We start from the raw sequence: 21,124 nt of genomic DNA, 5'->3' as shown, positions 1-21,124 counted from the left end.
CCACAAAACCCCTTCTTGCACAATGACACAGATTCTACCACCAGCCCTGGACCCCCAGTCCTGCTGTTCTGGGAACTCCATCTGGGGCCCAGCTCTTTAAAACTACACCTTCGGTTTCTTTTACTGTGCGTGTTTTCTTTCCCCTATTTGTCTTAAATGCTGGGAGACATGGTGGGTCCTGCAGGGTGTTCCATTTCATCCATCGCAGATTCCAGTGAAAGTGCAGGAAAGACAGGTCTCTCTGGAGCCCCTCCCTCCAGCCAGGAACCCTGGGACCTCATCATCACTGGTCCCCCTCATGGTGGCCTATCTATTCAGGATAGGTCAACAGATGCCAAGGCTAGGGGCATGTCGTCCCTCAGGACAATGAGACTTCTGCTTCTCAAGTCCAGCCCCTCTGATCAGTATGCTATCACTCTCAATGAAGGACAAGGGGGCACTTGCCAGCTCATGAACTCTGTCCAGTCACAGTGCCTGAGCCCTGGGAACAATGATGAATCCTCACCTCCTGCCTGCTTCTGGGGACTAGACTGAGGAGCAGGCAGGCTGTTGGAGAGATGAGGCCAGCATAGCTAGAAGTCCCCCAGGAGCGCCACTACTCTGGCGTACTCTGTGTGCACTACAGCAAGGATCCATGTCCAAGGCCAGGACCTTAGGGTGCTCCAGCGGCTGTCCTCTTTGGTTTGGGGTGTGAGGCTACCTGGCCTCGGAGGAACCTGAGGCCGGCCGGGCGCATTGGGATTCGCGTCACGGCTCGGGACGCTCCTTGGAGGAATTAGACACGGCGCGGCATCCGAGGTGCGGCCCGGTGGCCGCCGCCGTCGCCCTCCCTCCCCCGGAGGCTTTGTCTGGCGCACTGCGCCCACCGCCCGGCGCCCCCGTGCGCCGCCAACAAAGCGGGCTACTGTCCGCGGGCCGTATGCAAATGCTCCAGGCGGCCAGCGTCCCGCCGCCGGCTCCCAGCCTGAAAGGGTCGGCCGGGCAGGGGGCGGCCGTGCTCCGGGGATAGAGCACCATTGTCTGTGCAAGGGGACCTGCACCGGCTTCGGGAGCTTCGGCTTTGGGGTCAGACCGAGTGGGCACTCAGTATCTCCCACTCCCACCCCGCACACTAGTTTCTAAGGGCAGCCTATACCTCTGAGCCACAGTGGCTGGGGTTCAAACCAGCCCCTGCCCGTGTAACCCACCTCTGCCCTCCTGCCTAGGGGAATCTGACAGATGCTACTGGGGGCAATTCTCTTCCAGAGCACAAAGCAAAGTCTCAAGGTATCTCCCAAACAGAGCAAACTACAAGGCAAGATGCTGTTGGGTCTTCGGTGGCAGACTAACAGCCCCAGGACTGCTCAGGCCCACCTTCTTGCCAGCCACTTTAGCAGGCCGTTTTTACCGGAGGAATGATAAGCTAAAACAAAACTGAGGATAAACTTCTGTAGTAGTAAGAACTGGAGGCGGGAGCAGGGAGCCTGTGGCCCTCTAACCAAAGCAGTGGTTCAGCCAAGACTTTGGATGTCCTCAGAGAGTAGCCATTGTGTGTCCTGGGGGCCCAGTTCCTAACTCAAGAAGCAGGCTCAAGATTCCTGATGATGCAGGGCTGAAGTCCATCTTAAAGCTCCCAGGTGAGAGCCACTTGGGTAAGGTGCACTTTGGAGAGTCTTAGTTTCCTGAAGCATTGATACCTCAGGACTTGTAAATAGTTTCAGGCAGAATTAATCGAAATAATCCCAAAGTGAAAAGTGTGCCTGGTGGGGATTGGTGTTGCATGCCTTTAATCCTGGCACTTGGGAAACAGAAGCAGGTGAATTGCTGTGAGTTCTGGGACAGCCTGATCTACCTAGTTCCATGACAACCAGGGCCATGTGTGGTGGTGTGAGAGGTGGAGGCTAGGCAGGAGATTCAGGGCTTCTCTGGACTACAAAGCTTGTTTCCAGGCAGCCTGGGGTATAAGATTTTGTCTAGAATTCTATAGCAGTGAGTAGGCAAGCTGCCGAGGCCGATGACAGTTGGGAAGGGGCTGCTCTTCCAGGAAATCTTGGGTGTGAGCACTGGACTGTGTCTGCTTCTTCTTGCCTTGCCTGCTTCTGGGATAGCATTTGAGACACTTACAGAATGGGTGGGAGTTGGCCAGGGGATCAGTGGTAGAAGCTGTAGCATTTCCTGATACCAAGGGAGTTCTGCACTCTTAGCTCCTTGGGAACCAGTCCCTATGTCCAGATCTCTGATCCATCTCCAACTTCTCCAACGTTAGCCTCAAGGAGGCTGCTCTGGGGCCCTCAGCAGCTGCTTCCGGAAGAGGCTCAAAAGCACAGAGCACACTGCCCCCACCCCCACCCCAGGGAGAGGCCAGGGCTGGCTTCTAAAGGCCCCTGTCCTGCAGGCTCTCTCCCTTTGGCCGGTATCTCCAGGGCTTTCTGGGCCTGCTTTTTAGCTCCTGGGCAGGGCCCGTGGAGGCCCCTCTTGGCTCTGAGGCTGAGAGGAAATAGGCTTTGTTGTACAGGCATCCTCTGGCTCCTGAAGCTTTACTTTCCCACCCTGCTCTTGGCAAGAGAGTCCTCAGCAGGAGAAGCCCCCCACCCCAACCCCGCCCCAGCAACCCTCCTTCCCTGTTCAGCACCATCCATCTCCGTCTCCCCAGAGCAAGGAATGTGCCTCAGGACACTGTGGGACTTGTTCCCAATCCCCTTCTAGCTCATTTCACCCAGGCTTTTACAAACTGGCTCCATCCCGTGGCTGCTGTCTGGGTTTTGGTTCTAAAGGAGCAGACAGAGGCCCCTCCTCCCCACAATTCCTCATGCTTCACTTTGCCCCAACACCACGGAGGAGGCTGCACCATGGAGGGTCAAGGAACCCTGGGGTGGGGGCAGGTTCCCCAGGCCCTAGCTCTACTGCTCAGACACCCAGCACTATGGTGATGTCTGCCTATTTAGGCCCAGGCTACAAGCCATTCTTCCCTCCTCCTGGCCTTTCTGGTGCCACCAATCCAAGCACTGGGCTTCTTGTTGGCAGTTGCTAACCAGAACCACTAATCATGGGCCTCAGTGGTGCTGAGCCAGGACGCTGCTAACCCATCACCACTACCTGCCCTTCAGCATGGTGCTGAGCTGCCTACCTGCATCTTGGGAACAGTTACTCTCTCCCAGACTGCCCAGGGCCTCAGGCCTTGCTAGCGACAGGTTGGTAGATATAGAGACCTGGAAAGCATTTAGTGAATGTTCCTTAGAAATGGAAAGGACAAGTTACACTTCCAGAAGTCCCCACAAACTGGATCCAGGGAGGCTAGTTAGTGTGTGGATGTTAGATGGTCTCATGCTAGGGTCTTTCTTCCTTACCATATGCGGGGGCTCTGGTAACGGGGAGCTTGGGTGTGAATCCTAATGCACCCCATTTCTCTTGGCAACTGTAACTCTCTGTGATATCTAGTCTGGAGTTCTTGCTTGCTTGCTAGCTTCCCTGGATGGTTTTCAGCCCCCTGGCCTGCAGAGTCATCTCAGTAGACTGTAACAGACAGGACCTGACTGCAACTGTTACCTGCAGCCACCAAGCCCCCACCATGTAGCCAGAGAGCTGCAGGAGGGAGACTCAGAAATGTCCTGTGCTCTTCTCTCCCAAGGGACAGTCCTTCTTGTCCTCAGGACAAGGCCTGCCTGCTCTGCTCGGCGCCTCCTCATCCCCTTCACATTCATGATGCAGCTTGCACTGCAAGGCAGTGGCCAGGACTCAGGCAAACAGACAGTGGCTCTTCCTGTGGAACCCTTCCCCGACCTCCAGCCTCTGGTTATCTGGAAAGGGTGGACCTCTCTGGCTCAGTTCGCCTTGAATAGTGGAGCAGAGAGACTGTGTGCCCTCAGCTGGGACCAGAGGGTATGGGAGAGGCCTGCTAGACAGGGCTGAGCCGTTGGAGATCTTTTGGAGGTGTAAGGAGCACCTGCTCCCAGTGGGCCTGCCTGGGCTTCCCTGAGGGACCCCGAGACTTTGCATCTCTCTGCCCTCCACTGCTCCTGCTCTGCCACAAGGAGGTGCAGGACACTGCTTGCCCGACTCTTCTAGCCACTGAACATGACTAGACTGCCTTGATTCCTGCAATTTTGAAGAGAGGATCCACCAAGGGTTTCACTCTCCCCCAACCCAGGGAAAAAGAAAGGGAGAAAAGCCTTGAAAATAAACTCCTGCAACAATCTTCAAGGAGAGACCTGTTCGAAGGCGGCCTCTAATCCTTTAATCCCTCTCAGATGGGCCTTGAGACGCTAATGGCTTTCCTAATTATTCCCTCCTATTTTCCCATAGCTGTGAGGACTTCTCTCTGAGGACTTTTGAGCAGAGAAAATTTCTGAGTGAGGAGTGTGGAAAGAATGGTGCTCCCCCACCACATCAGCTCCAAGTGGCTGGAGAGGTGGGGGAAGGGCCAGGAATGCCCCAGCTGGGGGGTCAGGCTTCCCATGGCTGACACCCGGGTGCAAGGCACGGTGGCGGGCTTAGGACAATGAGGCAGTTGGGGTCTGCCTGAGAGAGCCAGGTGTGGGACTGGGGTTCCCTCAATGTGAATGGCGCATTATTCTGCCAGAGTATAGGAGCTGAGGGTCTTTTTTGTGACCTCCCTCCCTATAATCACCCTGGGAGGGAGGTGATGGTGAGGAGGTCTTTAAAGCTCGTCCTTAGAGAACAGTTGGCCATTCAGGCCTTTGGCCCTGCTTGTCTTCAGTAGTCTAGGATTCAGTGGTCTCTTTATGTGGGGGAGGGGGGTGAAGAGCAACAAACAAGGCCCCTCCCCTTCAGTGTAGTCTCTTTTGGAAGATAGACCACATTCCCAGCTACCTCCTTATCTTGTGCACCCAGGGGCCTTGTCTGACCTCTTTAGACATATTTCCTGACCCTTGACTCTGGCCTTACTCTGCCTTCATGAAACATTCCCCTACAAACTCGCTGAGGGATCAGGCATCAACCTCACTTTCCACACACACACATACACACACACACACACACACACACACACACACACACACACACCACCCAGCAGTTAGGACACTTGAGCATGATGGCACACCCGAGTCAGACAGGGTGCAGGGCTGTGTGCTCTGGGACCTCCAAACACCAGGCAAGGCATTTACACCTGTCCTGTCCCATCACCCAAAATGCCCTTTCCCAGATGGCTGCACAGATCCCTTCCTGAGATCATTTGGTTGCTCTAATCACACCTCCATGAAAAGCCTCAGGATGTGCTTGGGAGCAGCAGAGAGAGGAGGAGGAGTCCAAAGACAGCCAGGCTGGCAGATGCTGACACTAGCCATTGGATGAGTGGATACATGGGGTTCCCCCATGCCCTTCTGTTTTTCTTGTGACCCACCAAAAGTTCCCTTAAGTCATAAGTTGGCTAACATCCAACTCTCCTTTTGTACCTTGCTTTAAATTGCAACTCACCAGCCAGCCCTCCCCAGCCTCCCCTTCTCTGCACCATTCAGTGTCTATGATGTTATGATTCTTGTCAGTCTCCCTCACAGGTCAGAGGTCATGGGTTCCCGTGACACAATCCTGTACAAGCCACTAGCCCCCACCTGCCACTCCAGGGGATTAGGGCAGGCCTAGATGACCTGCTGACTGAAGGCCCTTGCAGAATTGTCTCAGAGCAGGGAAGGGGCTGGCTGTCCTTCACATTCTTGTCCTGTGGGCCCCATAAGCACCTGGGGCCATAGCTGGAAGGTCCTTCCCCACGGGCTAAGCTAGCGTCCCATTCTGCACCACTGCTCACTTTGCCAGGCATCCACAGCCAATGTGTCCTGTCAGGAGGCTGGGTGCCCCTAAGGCCTCTTTGTCTTTATTCCCAGCAAGAGTAATGGAGGGGAGTTCCTGCCCTGGAGTTGATCCTGCTTAATAACAATTCTAAGAAGCACCATTTGTGAGTCCTCAATTCATGCCCTGCCCCGGACCAAGCTCTGCACAGTAACTGGCTCAGTTTGTTTCCTAGGAGTTCTGAGAAACATCTCCTGTGTCTGTTCCCATTTTTCTGACGAGAAAGGTAAGGCAGCCTCCAGAGACCCTTTGTCTTCAGCTCAGTGTGTAGACAGCAGCACAGCAGCTCACTGGCTGGCAGCAGACTCTCTCTGACTTACGCCCCAGCTCCCCAGGCAGGGGCTACTCCAGTGGCGGCAGAGGCAGAGGGTGAACATCATTGCCTGCCCCTTAGGCAGGTGCTGGTTGGTTCTTTAGCTGAGGAGAATCCACACATTCATCCACAGCGCCAACTAGAGAGAGGAGTGGGGCCATTCCCAAAGACTCATGAGGGATGTGGGAAGACCATGGGACTGTGACCAGACCCACAGCCTAGGAGGCAGGTGCATGGTGACGAAGGGGCAGCAGGGAGAGAAGCACACTGGGACCTCCTCTTTCCTTCTCTCTCTCCCTCCTCCTCCCCTTTCCCATCCAAGCCAGAGCAATAAAGTAGAGCCTTCCTCCTCCCTCCCCTCCACCCCCTCCTATTCCTTTTTGTAGGAAAGCAAATGTAAATTCATTAAGGAAAAGTGAGAAAAGACTGAGCATTCGAGGGCCTCTAAGAGAAGCAGACCTTACTGGACCTTGCTGGTTCCTTTCAAATCTAGGGCTCTCTGATGTCCTGACCTTCACAGTTAAACATTACCCTTCCCCACCCCCTTTTATAAATAACTTGTTTTTTGAAACAGAGTTTCTCTGTAGCCTTAGAGGCTGTTCAGGAACTCTCTCTGTAGACCAGGCTGTCCTCAAACTCACAGAGATCTGCCTGCCTCTACTGAGATTAAAGGTGTGTGCAACCAATCTTAGATCACCTTCTCATTTTAAATTGAACTGGAGCTGAAGGGTAGCTCACTGGTAAACAGTGGGGCTGGCATATGCAAGGCACTGGGTTCTATCTCCAGTACAAGAAAAAAATATTTCTGAATAAGCACTCATTTCACATGGGACACAAGAGAGCTACATACCTGCTTCTCATGGGGCTCCCAGGACTCCTGTTCCCAGGCCTCTTAGTTATAACAAGAAACAGTCAGCCTGTGACCAGGACATCCATGGCCTGCTTGTGTAGGAAGCAACCGCTATTGCTCAACTCTCAGGGGAACCCTTCTGGCGGATGAGTCACAGGAGTGGATGTCACAGGGTTGTTAGTAGGCAGAGAGATGACTGTCCAAGAAGAGGGCACTGTGTGTGCAGAGTCTTAGAGATAGGACACTACTCACTGCTGTGTTTCCAGGACTGTAGTGTCCGTTTGGTGTGTGGGAAAAGCCTGGCTGAGATAGACTCCCACAGCCAGGGGTCTTTGGGCTGCAGTCAACTGAGCGCTCTTAGCACCTAGAGAGGGTTTGACTATCTGTGTCTTCCTAGGAAGCAGGAAGGGTTTGAAAAGGGCCAGCCCTGGTCAGAAAGACCCCTGGTGTCTACTTGACTAGAGGGCTGGGTGGGTTTGGGACAGGAGAGTTATGTAAACGGACAAAGGCTTCGAGCAATGCTGACACTGAGCATGTGTCCAGTGAGTGTTGCAGTTATAATGCCCTTCCCTGGCTCATTCTCCACTTGGTGGGGACCCAGGCACCCTCCTTGCACATCCTGGGCTCCCACTGGACTACAGCTCCCACCTTGGCTCTCCGGGTAGGTGCAGGGCAGGAGCAGAGCACATGAACCTGTGAGTTTGAGCTGCTTCAAGAGAAGAAAAGGACAATCCCAACTGGCCCCTCACTTCTGCACCTTCTCACTCACACCCTTGAAAGACACCCCACTCATTACAGATCCGTAGCCAGGCCCTGGCTCGCACCCTGCTGAAGGCACCAAGCAATTAGATGGTTAGCACAGCCCCCACCCACCTGCTCCAGCCCCATCACTTTGTTTCAACTCTAATCCCTTAATCTCCCTCCCTTGCAGGCTGGCTCTGGGGGTTTTGCCCTGCAGAGCCCCTTCCCTCCCTTTCTTCCCCCAATTAGGGGCCCCTTTTTTTTCACAGAGAGCCCCTTTCTAGCTAAAGGCCTCCCTGCCTGAGAAAAGTAAGATGCTGTGCTATGTCTGGTCTTGAAGTGGCTCCTAGTAGCCTTTTACTCCACCTACAAGTCTTTCCATAGGGGAAGCTGCCATTCTGTGACCTCCTGGCCTGGGTACACCAGCTAGGATGTCTACGGTAGCTCATTCCTCTTTGGCTGCCCCTACCCCTTTGTCTCTTGTCCCAATTTCTCTGAGTTCTCTGGAACTATCTTCCCTTGGCCCCTTCATAATGACTTCTATTTTCCTTTCAACTCATCCATGTTTCCTGGGCCTGGAGCCACCAAGACCTGACATATTGGAACTTAGGCCAGAGCCCTGGTTGGAGAGATACCTCTTAGTCCTGGTCCTATGTTGATCCTCTGTTCTCAGGGCTCTGGGGCCCTCAGCCACAGAGGGGTCAGCAGAACCTCAAGGGTATTTGTCCCCAGCGCTGCAAGCAGAGCAGACCTGTGGGGACAAGGTGACACAGTCTGCATGCCTGTCAGAGGCCTTCCTGGGAAAGGCCTGTTGCTGACCAGCGTATACACGCTGTGTTTGTCCCTGGGGGCTTCCAGTGCACGGGGAAGGGCCCAGACTCCCAGTCAGTGCTGGGGGCTTCCATTCTCGTCCCTTTCTCAGGTTGCTGGGCTGAGGTTGGGCAGAGCCGGGCACCCATGGCCAGCTGCTGTCCCGTGTTCCCACAGCTCTGGTGCCAGTGTGTGAATGAGAAAGTGTGGAGAGGGTGTGGGAGTTGGGACTCCCCACCATCTTTTGGCTGGGAGAACAGCCAAAAACCCGAGACTCCAGGAAATGATGGAACTGAGGAGCAGCCATGGAGATGGGTGGGGGCTGGCTGGCAACTCCCAGGAAGGAGAGTCTAGTGGTATGGGCCAAGCCTCCCTCCGGCAGGATGAATGGATGACAAGGGCCCTCTCTTCCCCAGGGCCTCTCCACAAAGGCCTTGGCTACACCGGTTGAATGGCAAGGGGTAGAGAAGGGAACTGGGGGCCACCCGCGGGACGGGGGGAAGCAAGGGTATTCCCAACAGCCTTTGCTCTCCTAGGAGGCCCTGGGCTGAGGTTCCTGGCCTGGGCTTGGGCCTGCTGAATGAAGGGGCACCTTTCTTAGTCTTTCTGGGTCTCAGTTTCCCCTGCCCTGGTCGGTGTTCCCTCCCTTCTTCGTGTCTCTGCCTCTGTCCTCTGACAGAAGTTCTTGGGGCTACACAGGAATGGTCACTCCACTTTGGGTACCGTGGTCTAGGAAACTTCTAAGCTGCTGCAAATCAGTGGCTGGACACTTGCAATTTGTAAGCTGTGCGGCCTGCAGGAACCCCGTGGCTTCCCAGGCCCGACTGCCAAGGGCTGGGCATTACCAGTGACATGTGAGGGTTAGGGTGAGGCCTGGCAGCGTCCCGCTCTCTCAGGTTCTTTTCATCTGCTGGCCTGTGTGCCTCACAGAGCTTTCTCTGCCAGTTTGTGATTTCTGAGCCCGGGTTCTTCCTCCACAACACACCTCTATGGGTTTTGCTTCACCTTTCTATTAGCCTCTCTATATTCTTTTTCATTTCTAGTTCCTTCCCAGACTGGCCATTTTCCTTTGGCCAGTCCTTCTGGAAGTCTAACTTTTCATTGTAGGTTGCCCCTCCCCAAGGGCTGGCCCCTTTCCCAAGCTACCCTGCAGCTGGAACCCAAGGGGAAAGGGGAGGGGTGGCAGGCTCTATGGTAACCCTGAGAAGGGAATGCCTTCTCTCCTCATCTGCATATAGACATACTCATCTGCATACAGACAGGCTCATCTGCATATACTCAGTGGGACTCTGAGAGCACATACTTAAGTGTGTGACTGCCTGGTTCCACCCACTTCAGTCGTGGAATCCCTGTTCAGGGAGGAGCTCCTCGCTGCCCCCTTGCCCTCCTGACCCCGTCTGGGTCTGGCTAGGTCTTTCAATTACTAAAAAGCAGCCCACTTCTGTGGCTACCTCCTGCCTGGGCAGGCTGTCATCCCCACCTTTTCCCTGGTCTGTTGAGAGGACTCCTCATCCCACCCATCCTCTGAGATCCCACGAGCTTCCCAAGTGCAGGCACAAGATTGGCTCAGGATTGCTCACCACTTCCTGTCTCCAGGTCCCTGAATGTTGGGGCTCCACCCTGGTAGGGATGGCCAGTTTTCACTTGCTTACACAGGCTTCTATACTTGGGTCACAGTGGGTCCTGACATGGTTGGCTTTGGAAAGAGCCCCTGAAATGAAGGCTAAGACATTCACAAGCACTATTCTGGTCTGATGAATTCCTTAAATAAATGAGCAGCACCCATAGACTCAGTCAGACTACAGGCCCTGTCCTCGTGGAGGATCCTGATGTTTATGGGTCTCGGGGCTTTCCTGTGTCGAGGACCCTCCAGCTGGTCCTTTCCCCCTAGTCTCAGTTCCTCTGTAAAATGGAAATGGGCTAGACCAGGGCACCCATGCAGGATTAGAACCCAGGGCCTGAGCATGCAAGGCAGACTCTTTACCCCTGAGCAGGCCGAGGACAAGATGTGGGTGTCAGTGATGTGGGTGCCCAGAGCATCACAGACCACAGTGCTTAGATGTCTGTAGATGATCCCTAGGAGAGCCTGGAGCTAACAGCAGCCTCTTGGGAGGGTGGATGGTTACGGGCACCTTTTCTTTTTGTGTTGTTAGAAGCATGCTATATTTTCTTTGTTTAGACAAATTCTAGGATTCAAACTGAAGTTTTATGGAGGGATTGTGTTCAGACAGGAAGGGCGGAGGACAGGAGAGCTTGAAGGGTGCAGCTTGGGCTCAGCTCAGGCTCCATCATCCATGGTGATCGGGCCTTGTCTTTCCAGTATGTTGGATGTTGGTGTTGCAGGGAAAATGAGATCAAGAGCACAGCCCTAGTCTCTTGCCCTGGCTCTCCCATGCTCCCTTGAGCTCTGTGTCAGTTCTTGTGGTTGAGAAGTCCTGCCTACCATCTGTCTTGCTAGTCCTAGCCATTGCCTTGTGTGTCACTGAGAGGCTAGAGAAAGCATAGCAGTGTGGGACAGGGGTGCTCCTCCACTGAGGACCATCAGACTGGGAAGCCAAGGGAGAACATTTGCTGAGGGAGGCAGCAACCCTGCCCCTGACTGAAGAGCAGCCCCACTCTGGCTGGGAGGGGAGTTCATTGCTCTGATGGTCCTGGACCCCTTCTCATGAAGCTGGAGGCTAGCAGAAAGAGTGGGAGAGCTGTTCTCATACCATCCTAGTCCTGCAGGCAGGCTTCAGGGGGCCCCAGCTGGTGTGGCTGTGTTACTTTGTAGTGTTGCTGTAATATGGGGGACCCAGCACTCCCCAGTCCCTGCCCAGCACATCCATAGGCAACTGCTGTTCAATATGCAACACTTTTTATTGATATAGGACTTAGGGGTCCAGCCGAGAGGCAACGGGGAAATAGATGGGCTAGGTGGGACAACTTGCTGGAAGTGACCAGGTAAGCAAGGCCCTCATTCCGCATCTCCATCTCCGTATCTCCCGTGAGAAGCTTCCAGGTGGCACCTCTGCCTCTGCTTACTAGTGCTTGCTGGAGCCAGCCCCTTCGCAGTCTGGGGATACACTTCACCCCTCAGGGGAGCTGAGGGTGAGGTCAGGTCTTCTCTTTGGCCTGCAAAGAGAAATTGTCAAAAGGCCTGTTATCTCAGAATAGGGGAACCAAAGGCAGGAGGATTTTTTCTGAGTTCCAGGCCAGCCTGAACTACACAACAGAACTTATCAAAACATACTCCCTCTTGTGTCTGTCTGACCGTCTCTCTGCCTCTCTCTCAGATACACACTCAAACACATTTGAACGTTTACCCTCACAACACATACTCATACACACTCACACTCATGAATGAAAGTACTCTGTGGAGACCTCAGAAGCAGACAGAGAAAGTAGTTTAGGAAGGGTCTCCCCTCCTCCAGCAGGAACTGAGTGCAGGCATCTTCTCTAGGCCATCCCAGAGCACTGAGGGCAGGATGTCTAGGATGAGGCACAGACCCTGAGAAATCCAGAATTATGGCTAGAGCCCATGAAACTTGGTTATGAAGGCAGAAGCATGCTAGAGAGCTGTCTAGGAGCATTTGACTTCAGCAGGAAATCAGCATTGGGAGGGAGCCCCATCCCTGAAGCACAGCACAACTCTCAGCCTGTGACCCCAGGGGAGCAGACCTGGGACTCTGGGGACCTCTGATTGCTCCTGTGGACCCAGGGATACAGATCACTTGGGTTTTAACCAGGGCAGATTAACTGTGATAAAAGGCAACTGGTAGCCAAATCTAGGCTAGTGCTCAGAAGCACAGGTGGCCATGGCCTGCAGCTTAAGAAATCTTCTGAGTTCCCTTAGCCACCTTCTAGGCCTTCACTTCTAACAAGGGATTTCGAGGAGGGGGGGGTCTTAGCCAAATCCAGCACCACCCAGTTCCACTCACCACACCTGCCTGTCGCTCGGATGACCTTCTCTCCTCAGCTTCTCTTCCCCCACCATTGCCAGGCTTTAGCCTTGACCTTGACTGCAAGAACTGGGCTGAGAAGTCTGTGTTTGCAGCCCACTGCTGAAAGATTCTAAAGATTGCCTCCATAAGCCTGAGTTCCTCCAGGCTTGCTTCCTGCAGGCCCTCAGAGTGCTCCCTCATCTCCAAAGTCATTGCCTGGCTTCCTCCACATTCCCCTATTCTCCTGGTCCCTGCTCCCAAGCTGGCCGAACCTGGAGGGACCAATAGGAGGGACTGGTGTGTGGCAGGGCCTGAGAAAGGGCTGTAGATGGTACCCTGGCTGGGGAGGAGCAGTCCAGATGACAGGGCCAGCCAGGGTCTCCTAGCAACAGTAAAGTAGCAGGGGGCTGGGAAGAGGGGTGGGAACAATGATATCATAAATTACCCAGCCCTCCCACCCAGCCCCCTCTTAAGCAGGGTCCTTCCCTCCCCACCTGCTTCTCAGCCAGCTGGCCCTGCTCAGCACCATGGACTCTGCTAGCCAAGATAACCATTCCTCACGTTCTGTTGGGTGATAGAAAGAAGGGAGTTCTCAGGGGCAAGTTGGAGCCTTCCTGATAGTCCTAAGGCCCAACCAGCCAGCCTAGGAAATGGCCCCTCCATGGTATTCCCTGGGTCCTGCCTCTTCCAGGGTGCTGATATGGGCAAGGAAGAAAAGTGCCAGAACATCCAGGGACACCGAATGGAAGTTCCCATGTCTTTTAAGTTTTTATTACATTTTGGGGAGTGTGCAGGCCATGGAGCATGTATGGAGGTCAGAGGACATTTGGGGATCAGTGTTCTCCTTCCACATTCGGGTCCAGAGTATCAAGCTTAGGTCGCCAGGGTTAGCGGCAAGTGCCTGTACACACTGAGCCACCTCCTGTCCCAGTCCACCAAGTCTTAAGGGACATTTAAACTTCACACCACGTTAACAAAGTCTCAACTCTATTACCCACCATCTAGGGACAGGAATTGCTTTAAAATGATTAAAGCTGGGTGGCAGATCCTCCCTTACCTCTCATCTCATCCACAGTAAGCTGAGAGCAGGTACAATAGCAAGAGAGATCGTGATTAGACAGGGGGAAAGGCTCCAGAGGCAGGAATAAGAAAGACTGGAACTTCCTAACCAGAGTGAGAAAAACTCTGTTGTAGAAGCAGGAAACAGGCTCTGCACCACCCCACCCTGCCCCCCACACCCCTGGAAGCTGGAGATTGAGCCAGTACAGGTTAGGCAAGCACTCTCACTGAGACATAGCCTCAGCCTCCTGAGCGTGGGGTTACAAGTATGTGTCACCACACTTAGTTTGTGTGGAACTGGGGATGGAGCCCAGGGCTTGGGCATGCTAGACATGCACTCTACCCACTGAACTGCATCCTTAGTCCTGGACACGGTAATTAATTAACTTGGTTTTGCTTTGTTTGAGACAGGATCTTGCTATGTAGTTCTGGCTCTCCTGAAACTTGCTATGGTGGCCAGGTTGGTCTTGAACTCATAGAGATCCTCCTGCCTCTGCCTTTCAAGTGCTGGTATTAAAGGAGCATGTCACCATACCCAGAAATTTGGTTTGATTTTGAGATCAAGGCCTACCTCTCTGGCTGTGAGGCCAGCCACACTTTCCATTCTTCTGTCCCAGACTTCCAGGCACTGAGATTACAGGTGTGAGGTACCACGCCTAGGCTTTCCTGGCCGTTTGCAAAACAACCCATACTGATACAAATGTCTAAGAAACTGTTTCCTGTTCTTCAGGAGCCCCATAGGAAAGTCCAGAGAGGAGGTAGTGCCTTAGCACAAGATGGCAGCCGATTGTCATAGCAACAGCAGAGTCTGGTTGGCTGTGGGGGCGGAGCTGGGATGCCAGCTGGTGCCAGATGGACAGCCCAGCAGAAGGCAGCCTTAGCAGGTGAAACTCCACCGTGCTTGGGCTCTCTTCCATATGCCAGCCTCAGCCTGGTCCTCCCCTCCAGCCCTGGAGACTCGAGTGCTGCTGGTGGGGGCTAATGTCAGTGTCATTCCTCCCCTGACTCTTGCTGGCATGACAAGGGACAACTGTGTCGAAACAAAAGACCTTCCCTGCTCAGAGTCTCTCTGGACCATGGGCCCAAGCATCTCAACAGATTCAAAAGTAGCTCACTGAGGACGGTGCCAAGGACCACAGACCTGCTGTGGGGCAGGGCTTGCATTTCACTGAACGGAGATTCCGCAGTGCCTGGCATACACTGCTCTGGAGAACAAGGACAGGGCTAAGGGAAGCAATAGGATTAGCTGGGACTCCATCACTAGTACCAACAAGATGCCACCCTCTAAGACAGACCTGAGACCCAGGCGGCTCCAGTCACTAGATAGGCACCTAGTATGACTCCCCTCTCCTCAGCTGGCATCCCAGGGGCCAGGCTTCTGAGAGACTGCCACTTCAAATCTATGTACCTCCTCTTACTGTGGCCCTCAGTGTTCAGCATTGGACACTGGACATTTGCATTATCACCTTACAAGGGGCTATAAAAATTAGGGTCCAAAGGCATTGATAATTTGCCTCTCTACTCCTCTACTAGCAAGCGAGAGAAGCCAGACTCTATCCTCACTGACTGTCCAACCCTAACTCTGTATTTTGCTGTCCTTCCTATAGACTGAGCCCTTGACCTGGAGTCTTTCTACTGTTTCAAGTGTTCCAAACCTAAAGAGCAATTAGAAGAGCCAGGCAGGCAGCAAGGGCTTGATGTTGACTGGGAGGGTCTTTCTCCCTTGCTGATCAGCAGGAAGTGAGGCCCCAGAGGAACTCATGCTGATAAAGACAGAGTGGTTTAAACACTGAGGGCCTAGGGACTCCTTTTTGCCTCTGGTCAGTTCTGTTTTTCCATCCTCCCAATACAGCCCTCTGTGTTGGAGGTCCCCTGTGATAGTCCTTCTGGGCTCCAGTGGGGCCCAAAGCCTGGGAGGGAGAAGCTAGAAGGCTCAGGAAGCACAGCTGGAAAGAGTAGGAGGTGGGTAGAAGGGAGGTCTAGACCCGGGGGCCAAACTGGGCAGGGACAGGAGCCTGGCCTGGAAACTGCTTTTACAGCCTCTCTGGGAGACTCTGGCCAGGCTAGCTTCTTCCTTCTGGTTCAGGCATGCTGGAAGCCTGAGGCCACCTCCAGCCCTACCCCCAATGCACTGAAGGCCCTAGGAGTTAAGTCCCCTCACCTGACAGCCACTGCCAAGGCCACTGACAGAGAAGCCTTTGTGTAAAGCTGGCCTCTCGCTTTGCTGGAGACCAGCAGCCTTTCCTCTCCTCCCTACCCCACATGCTGTCTGCCAGAGAATCCCTCAGACTAAGCCCTCTCGCTCAGCTCCCCTTCCTTCCTCCAGGATGTTTCTGAGTACAGTTCCCTCCTCTCTGCTCTTACAACCCTTGACTTCTTAAATCTTTTTGTTTCTAATGTGAGAAGAGCTCAGAAACCACCAGGTTGTATGCATGCCAATCTCCTGCAAGTTATGCACAACCTCCAGCCAGGTGTTGTGTCCTAGCGTCTCTGATCCCATGCCTAACTTCCTCAAAGCCCCATCATGAAACTGGCCTCCCTGATGCAGCATCTAAGGCTGCTTCCTCTGAGGATCAGGCGTGTCCCCAAATATACCATGTTTTTTCTTTCTGACAGACACAACCTTGAACACCTTGTAATTGCTGCCTTATTAGTGTCCTTCAGGAGCTGCCGGGCATGTTGCAGAGTAACCACTGGCCTGAAGTGAGTTGTGTCCACTAGACTACCCCTTCTACAGGACCATGGGAGTCTCTCCAGCCATACCTGGCATGAACTAGGCATTCAAAGAGCCTGCTGACTGTAGGAGTCAACATTGGGGCATAAGGGAAAGAAAGGTTTGGACACATGAATTGGCATAAAGAGGGAATGACAGGACTTGGTGAGACTGATTTGGATACAGGGAAAATCCAGACAGTGCTCAAGATTTGAACCTAGGGCTGGAGAAATGGCTAAGGGGTCAAGAATACTTGTTGCTCTTCCAGAGGACATGGGTTAGGTTCCCAGCACCCACATGGCAGCTCACAACCATCTGTAACTCCTGTTCCAGGGGATCCAATGCTTCTTTCTCCTAGGACACCAAGCACATATGTGACACACATACATCCATGCATGCATCCATGTACATGAACTAAAATAAATCTACAACATTAAAAATTAAAGTTTTGAACCTGAAGGTCTATAGGTTTAGAAGAAAGAAAACAAGAGTGTTGATACCAGTTAGCAACTGAAGCCCCTGAGTGTGGCCCCTTCCCTGTTCAACTGAACTCCCTGGGTACTCCCCTCCTGAGCCCTGCCACCCGGAGCCTAGGAACATAAGCACCTTCCCAGCGCTCTTCACAGTAGGGCCTGGGCGTGTGACCATTGCAGACTCAAGGCCTGGATTTGAGAGCAGCTAACAGCAGAGCACTGGGCAGTGGCTAGGATGTAACTCTGCAGTTTTGAATAGACCAAAGTTAAGATGAGTGAGAGTGGCCACCTTCAGCAGATGGCTGAAGACAAAAGTGGCTGAGAGGGAGGCATCATGCTGTGCGTGGAGCGGCTGACCCAGAGGGCTGAGGGAAGGCTAGGACACAAGAAGCAAAGCCGGCTCAGAGGTGGGGAAGATCAAATCAGCACGAAATTGCCCACAGTGGGCAAGGATGGCTGCTGGAGCAGGTAAGAGGCTGTGAGTTTCCAAAGGGCTGTGAAGACAGCAGTGACCAGCCGGGCGCCAGAATGTACTGCTTGCCGGTATACAGTGGCTTTCCCCAGCACTGAGACCCTCCAACCGGCAGATGATCCTGCCTGCCCTTGCCTTACCCTGTCCCTCTGCTGCTGGACTTGTCACTCCTGATTCTTCTATACCTTTGACATCACCCACGGTCTTGCGTCCTCTGGGATCTGTACCCAGTGATGAGCCTTCTCTACCATCCTGCTTAGATGCAGAACCTCCCTCCTCTGTATCTCCCTTTTTAATTCCTCTGATAGTGATGATCAGGTCTATTCTTGGTCTGCCAGGAAATCCTTTCCTATGGGATCATTCTCCTGCATGTCCACCACCCAGGCCTGGCTCTCAGCCCACATTGCTCAGAGGCGGCCATTTTATAAACTCCAAATATCTAAAATGGCGGCTTCCCTCTTCCTACGTTTTCATTCCCACGGACTCACATCCTACCCGGCTTTCTTTCTGAAGCCTGATTCCAACAAGGTGGGGGGCCCCGACTGAGGAGCCAAGGCCGGAGGAAGCAAGAGAAAAAAAGGACAGACAAGGCAGCCCCTTGGCATCTCTCTTTGGCATTTGAGTCCAACCCAGGGAGGGAGGGTAAGAAGGAAGAAAGAAAGTAGTATGAGTTTTTATTTCTATCCTCTTCCTGCCACCCCCCTCCCCTCACACTTTGATGAAAACAAAATCTCTCCCTTTTTCTCTTCTCTACCCCCCCCCTTTTTTTTTCCTGGCTTCTACCATGAGCCTCCTGCAATGCAAATGAACTGTATTATGCAAATATATGCAAATAAGGCTTAACGAGCGGAAGGAGGGGGCAGAATGCCTAATGAGTAATGGTGAGGGTACAGATGGAGGGTGTCAGGAATGGCTCCCTCCTCCTTTCAGTTCCCACAGCCTGGAGGTTTGCTAAAGGTAGCAGGTGTCCCTTATTTCTGGGAAAGTGCAGAAGGCCACGGTCCCAACACAGCCTATCACTTCGGTTGAGGAGTCCTAGGATAGCATGGGCTGGGCGAAGGACAGGAAAGCTTGAGGAGAGGGGGCTGCAGTAGAAGGGATGAGTATATCCTTGCCTGGATGCTGGATATATCAGTCTCACTGCCCGTGGGCCTTTGGTTCCGGGTGCTGAGGGTGGTGTAAGCTTGGCATGGCTGTGCATTAGAGAAGGGGATTGTCAGGGGATGATTCCCAGGCAGACCCAGGTTTCTCCTAGAGGTGGGTATGAGAGCTTTGTGCTTTGGGGTTGGGGGTTGGGGTGGTTACCATGGCAACATAGCATAGAACACCCACCTCCCCAACATTCAGCCCCAGAGGACGTAAGGGTTGGGGGGTGGATAATGGATTGACACCCCCTGATGCCCCTGCCACCTGGCACTGCCAGCCGGAGATGGCAGCATCAAATATGAGAGAATGGTCCCTTTGTTTCTAGGCTCACGGTGTTGGGGGAGCAAGCATGGGCACACAGAAGGGCCTTTCCCAGGCCCTGTTCCAGTTTGCATGACTCCTGCTGGCCTCCCGAGACTCCCGGGAGCCATCCACTGGCCTCTATCTCTATCCTGGCAGATGGTGCCCCCCTTGCCTCTTCTGCTAGGTAAGCCTTCTCCATGCCTTCTGCAGGGCTTTCCTTTCAAGCCTTCTCAGACAGTGAGAACAGTCAGTCCCACCTCTTCCTGGTTCTCATGGATACTTCACATTCCCAGACGTGCATCCCGACCTTCTGTGTGGAACATCCCTTGTGAAAGTCCTGCCAGAACTGGGCAAGGAGATTCCTAAAGTGGGGATCAGATACAGACAAGGCTAGGCTGGATTCAGGAGCCTGAGCCTTCAGGCTTCACTCACCAGCTAGATGGTCTTCCCCCCTCCCCATCTCTCTCTCTCTCTTCCTTTTTCTCCCTCTCTCTCTCTCTCACCCCCCCCCCCACACAGGGTTATATATGATGATAGAGGGCAAGGGTGGCTGAGTTTTGTTTTAACTTCAGTTGATCTGTACATTCTATATCTTCCATGACTCACATGGACTTCTTCCTGACCTCTCACCTTCCTACCACAGGTCTCATTCAGAGTCCACACCAAGTTCAAGCCCAGTGTTCCTGAGGCTGCCAAAGCCACATTCGTCAGCCTTTCTCCTGAGACTCCCTCAGATCCCGGTACAGTGCTGGAGTCCTCCAGGAATGGAGATGGGAGGGACTCCTTGTTACTAAATGGGTCAGCGGGCTCACTCACCGCTGGAGCTGTCCGTGGTGCTGGATGCCACTGGTTCTCAGGTCCTTGTCCACAGAGCGCAGAGGGCGGGAGGGTGGAGCACCCACCCGCCCAGGGGAGAAGCTGAAGGGAAGAGAAGCAGAAACATTTGGATACTGTAAGAAAAAAGAAAAGGCAATTTTGAAGGAAGTCTCCCAGCAGAGGGCTGGAATGAATGAATCCTGAACTTCCCACCCCTTCATCCTGGATGCGCAGAGTAGCTCTGAGCTCCTTGGGGTCGTTTTTGATGAACCTACAGGCACAAGCAAGGCTGAGTCAGTGCTTTTGCCCTTAGGGAAGAGCAAGGCTGAGATGGAAGACAGCCCTTTAAATTCCATTCTAAATACTATGGCCTCCACAAGTAATTTAGTAATAAAGGTGAGCAAGAGCTCGACCTGTGGACAGCAGATCTTGGGTGTCTTGGGAGGAAGGTGAATGTGTAGTCTCCACACAGATGAAACTGCTTCGTGGTGTACATTCCAAGGCCTCATTCCAGCTCTCATTTTTGGGCTGGGCCAAGCCCAAACATCTGTAGGAGGGTGGAGGCTGGTTTTAGTGTGTAGCCAAATCTAGATGCACTGGTCCAGAAGGAGGCAGATAAGAAAAGGTGCCTGAGCTGTGGGGAGAGGCACCTTTACAGAAGGGAAGGGCAGGAGAGAGAGAGGCGTAGGCAGAGGGACCTCCCTAGGCCCAGTCAGGTGTCACGCTTGTCTCTTCTGTGCTGTGGAAACTCAAACCACACAAGGCAATGGGATGTGCAGTGTCCCCACAGGGTGCCCTGGCATGGACACAGGGAATGGGTGCCACAACCCGAGGGTATGCCGCTCCCCTCAATCAGAGGGTCCCAGGGAGGCAGCTGTGGAAGGTAAACAGCAACAATGGCCCCTTTCAGTGTCCAGACTCCAGTCCTTCAGTCCAATTAGTAGACACAGCAAACAGCAATTCAGCCTCCTTCAGCCGCTGTCATAACAAGCTCAGAGCTGCCTTAATGGGGGATTAGGGCAGGAGGAGGGGTGTCACTGTAGCCCTGGCAGAGCCTGGGTGGCAAGGAGCCTCCCTTTTTTCTCACCTCTTTCCTATCTAAAAACACACCCACCTACCCTTCCTCCTGTGACTCTGTAATTCTCCTCAAAAGCCCCAAATGTTTCCTGATTCCATCCCCTCCTCCCTCGCAATGATTCGAAGCCACCATTAACCTAAGCCCACTTATCCCCTGGAAGAGTTGGCCCATCTTGCCTATTTGTACAATAACCCCAATAACCCCATTTCCTTTATTGTGGGGTCCTTTAAAAATTATTTTCTTAGACAAGGTCTCACTGTGAACAAGCTGACCTTGAGTTCTGCAACCTCCTGCCTCAGCCTCCTAAGTATTCAGATTATAGTCATGACCCACTAAGTCCAGCTCCTGCTTTTAGTAACTCTAGAGTCTAGATAGTTAATGGCAGAGGATTGTAACTATCACTTACATATTATGTACAGGTCAGTTTACCAGCCAGCCATGCCATTACTTAGGAAAAGAGTACAATGCCAGGCATTTCTGTAATCTAAGCACTGGAAGGTTGAAGCAGGAGGATCATCATTAGTTAGAAGCCAACCCTAGCTACCTTGTGAATTTTAGGCCAGTCTGGGCTAAAAGTGAAACTGTGCCCCAAAACAACTTGACAAAGAGAGGTGTGGGTAGGAGGGTGACTCTGAATAGTGACAGG

This window comes from Phodopus roborovskii, unplaced genomic scaffold (assembly GCF_943737965.1).
Source record: "Phodopus roborovskii unplaced genomic scaffold, PHOROB, whole genome shotgun sequence".
In the NCBI taxonomy this organism is placed as follows: Eukaryota; Metazoa; Chordata; class Mammalia; order Rodentia; family Cricetidae; genus Phodopus; species Phodopus roborovskii.
This window is presented reverse-complemented; position numbering follows the sequence as displayed.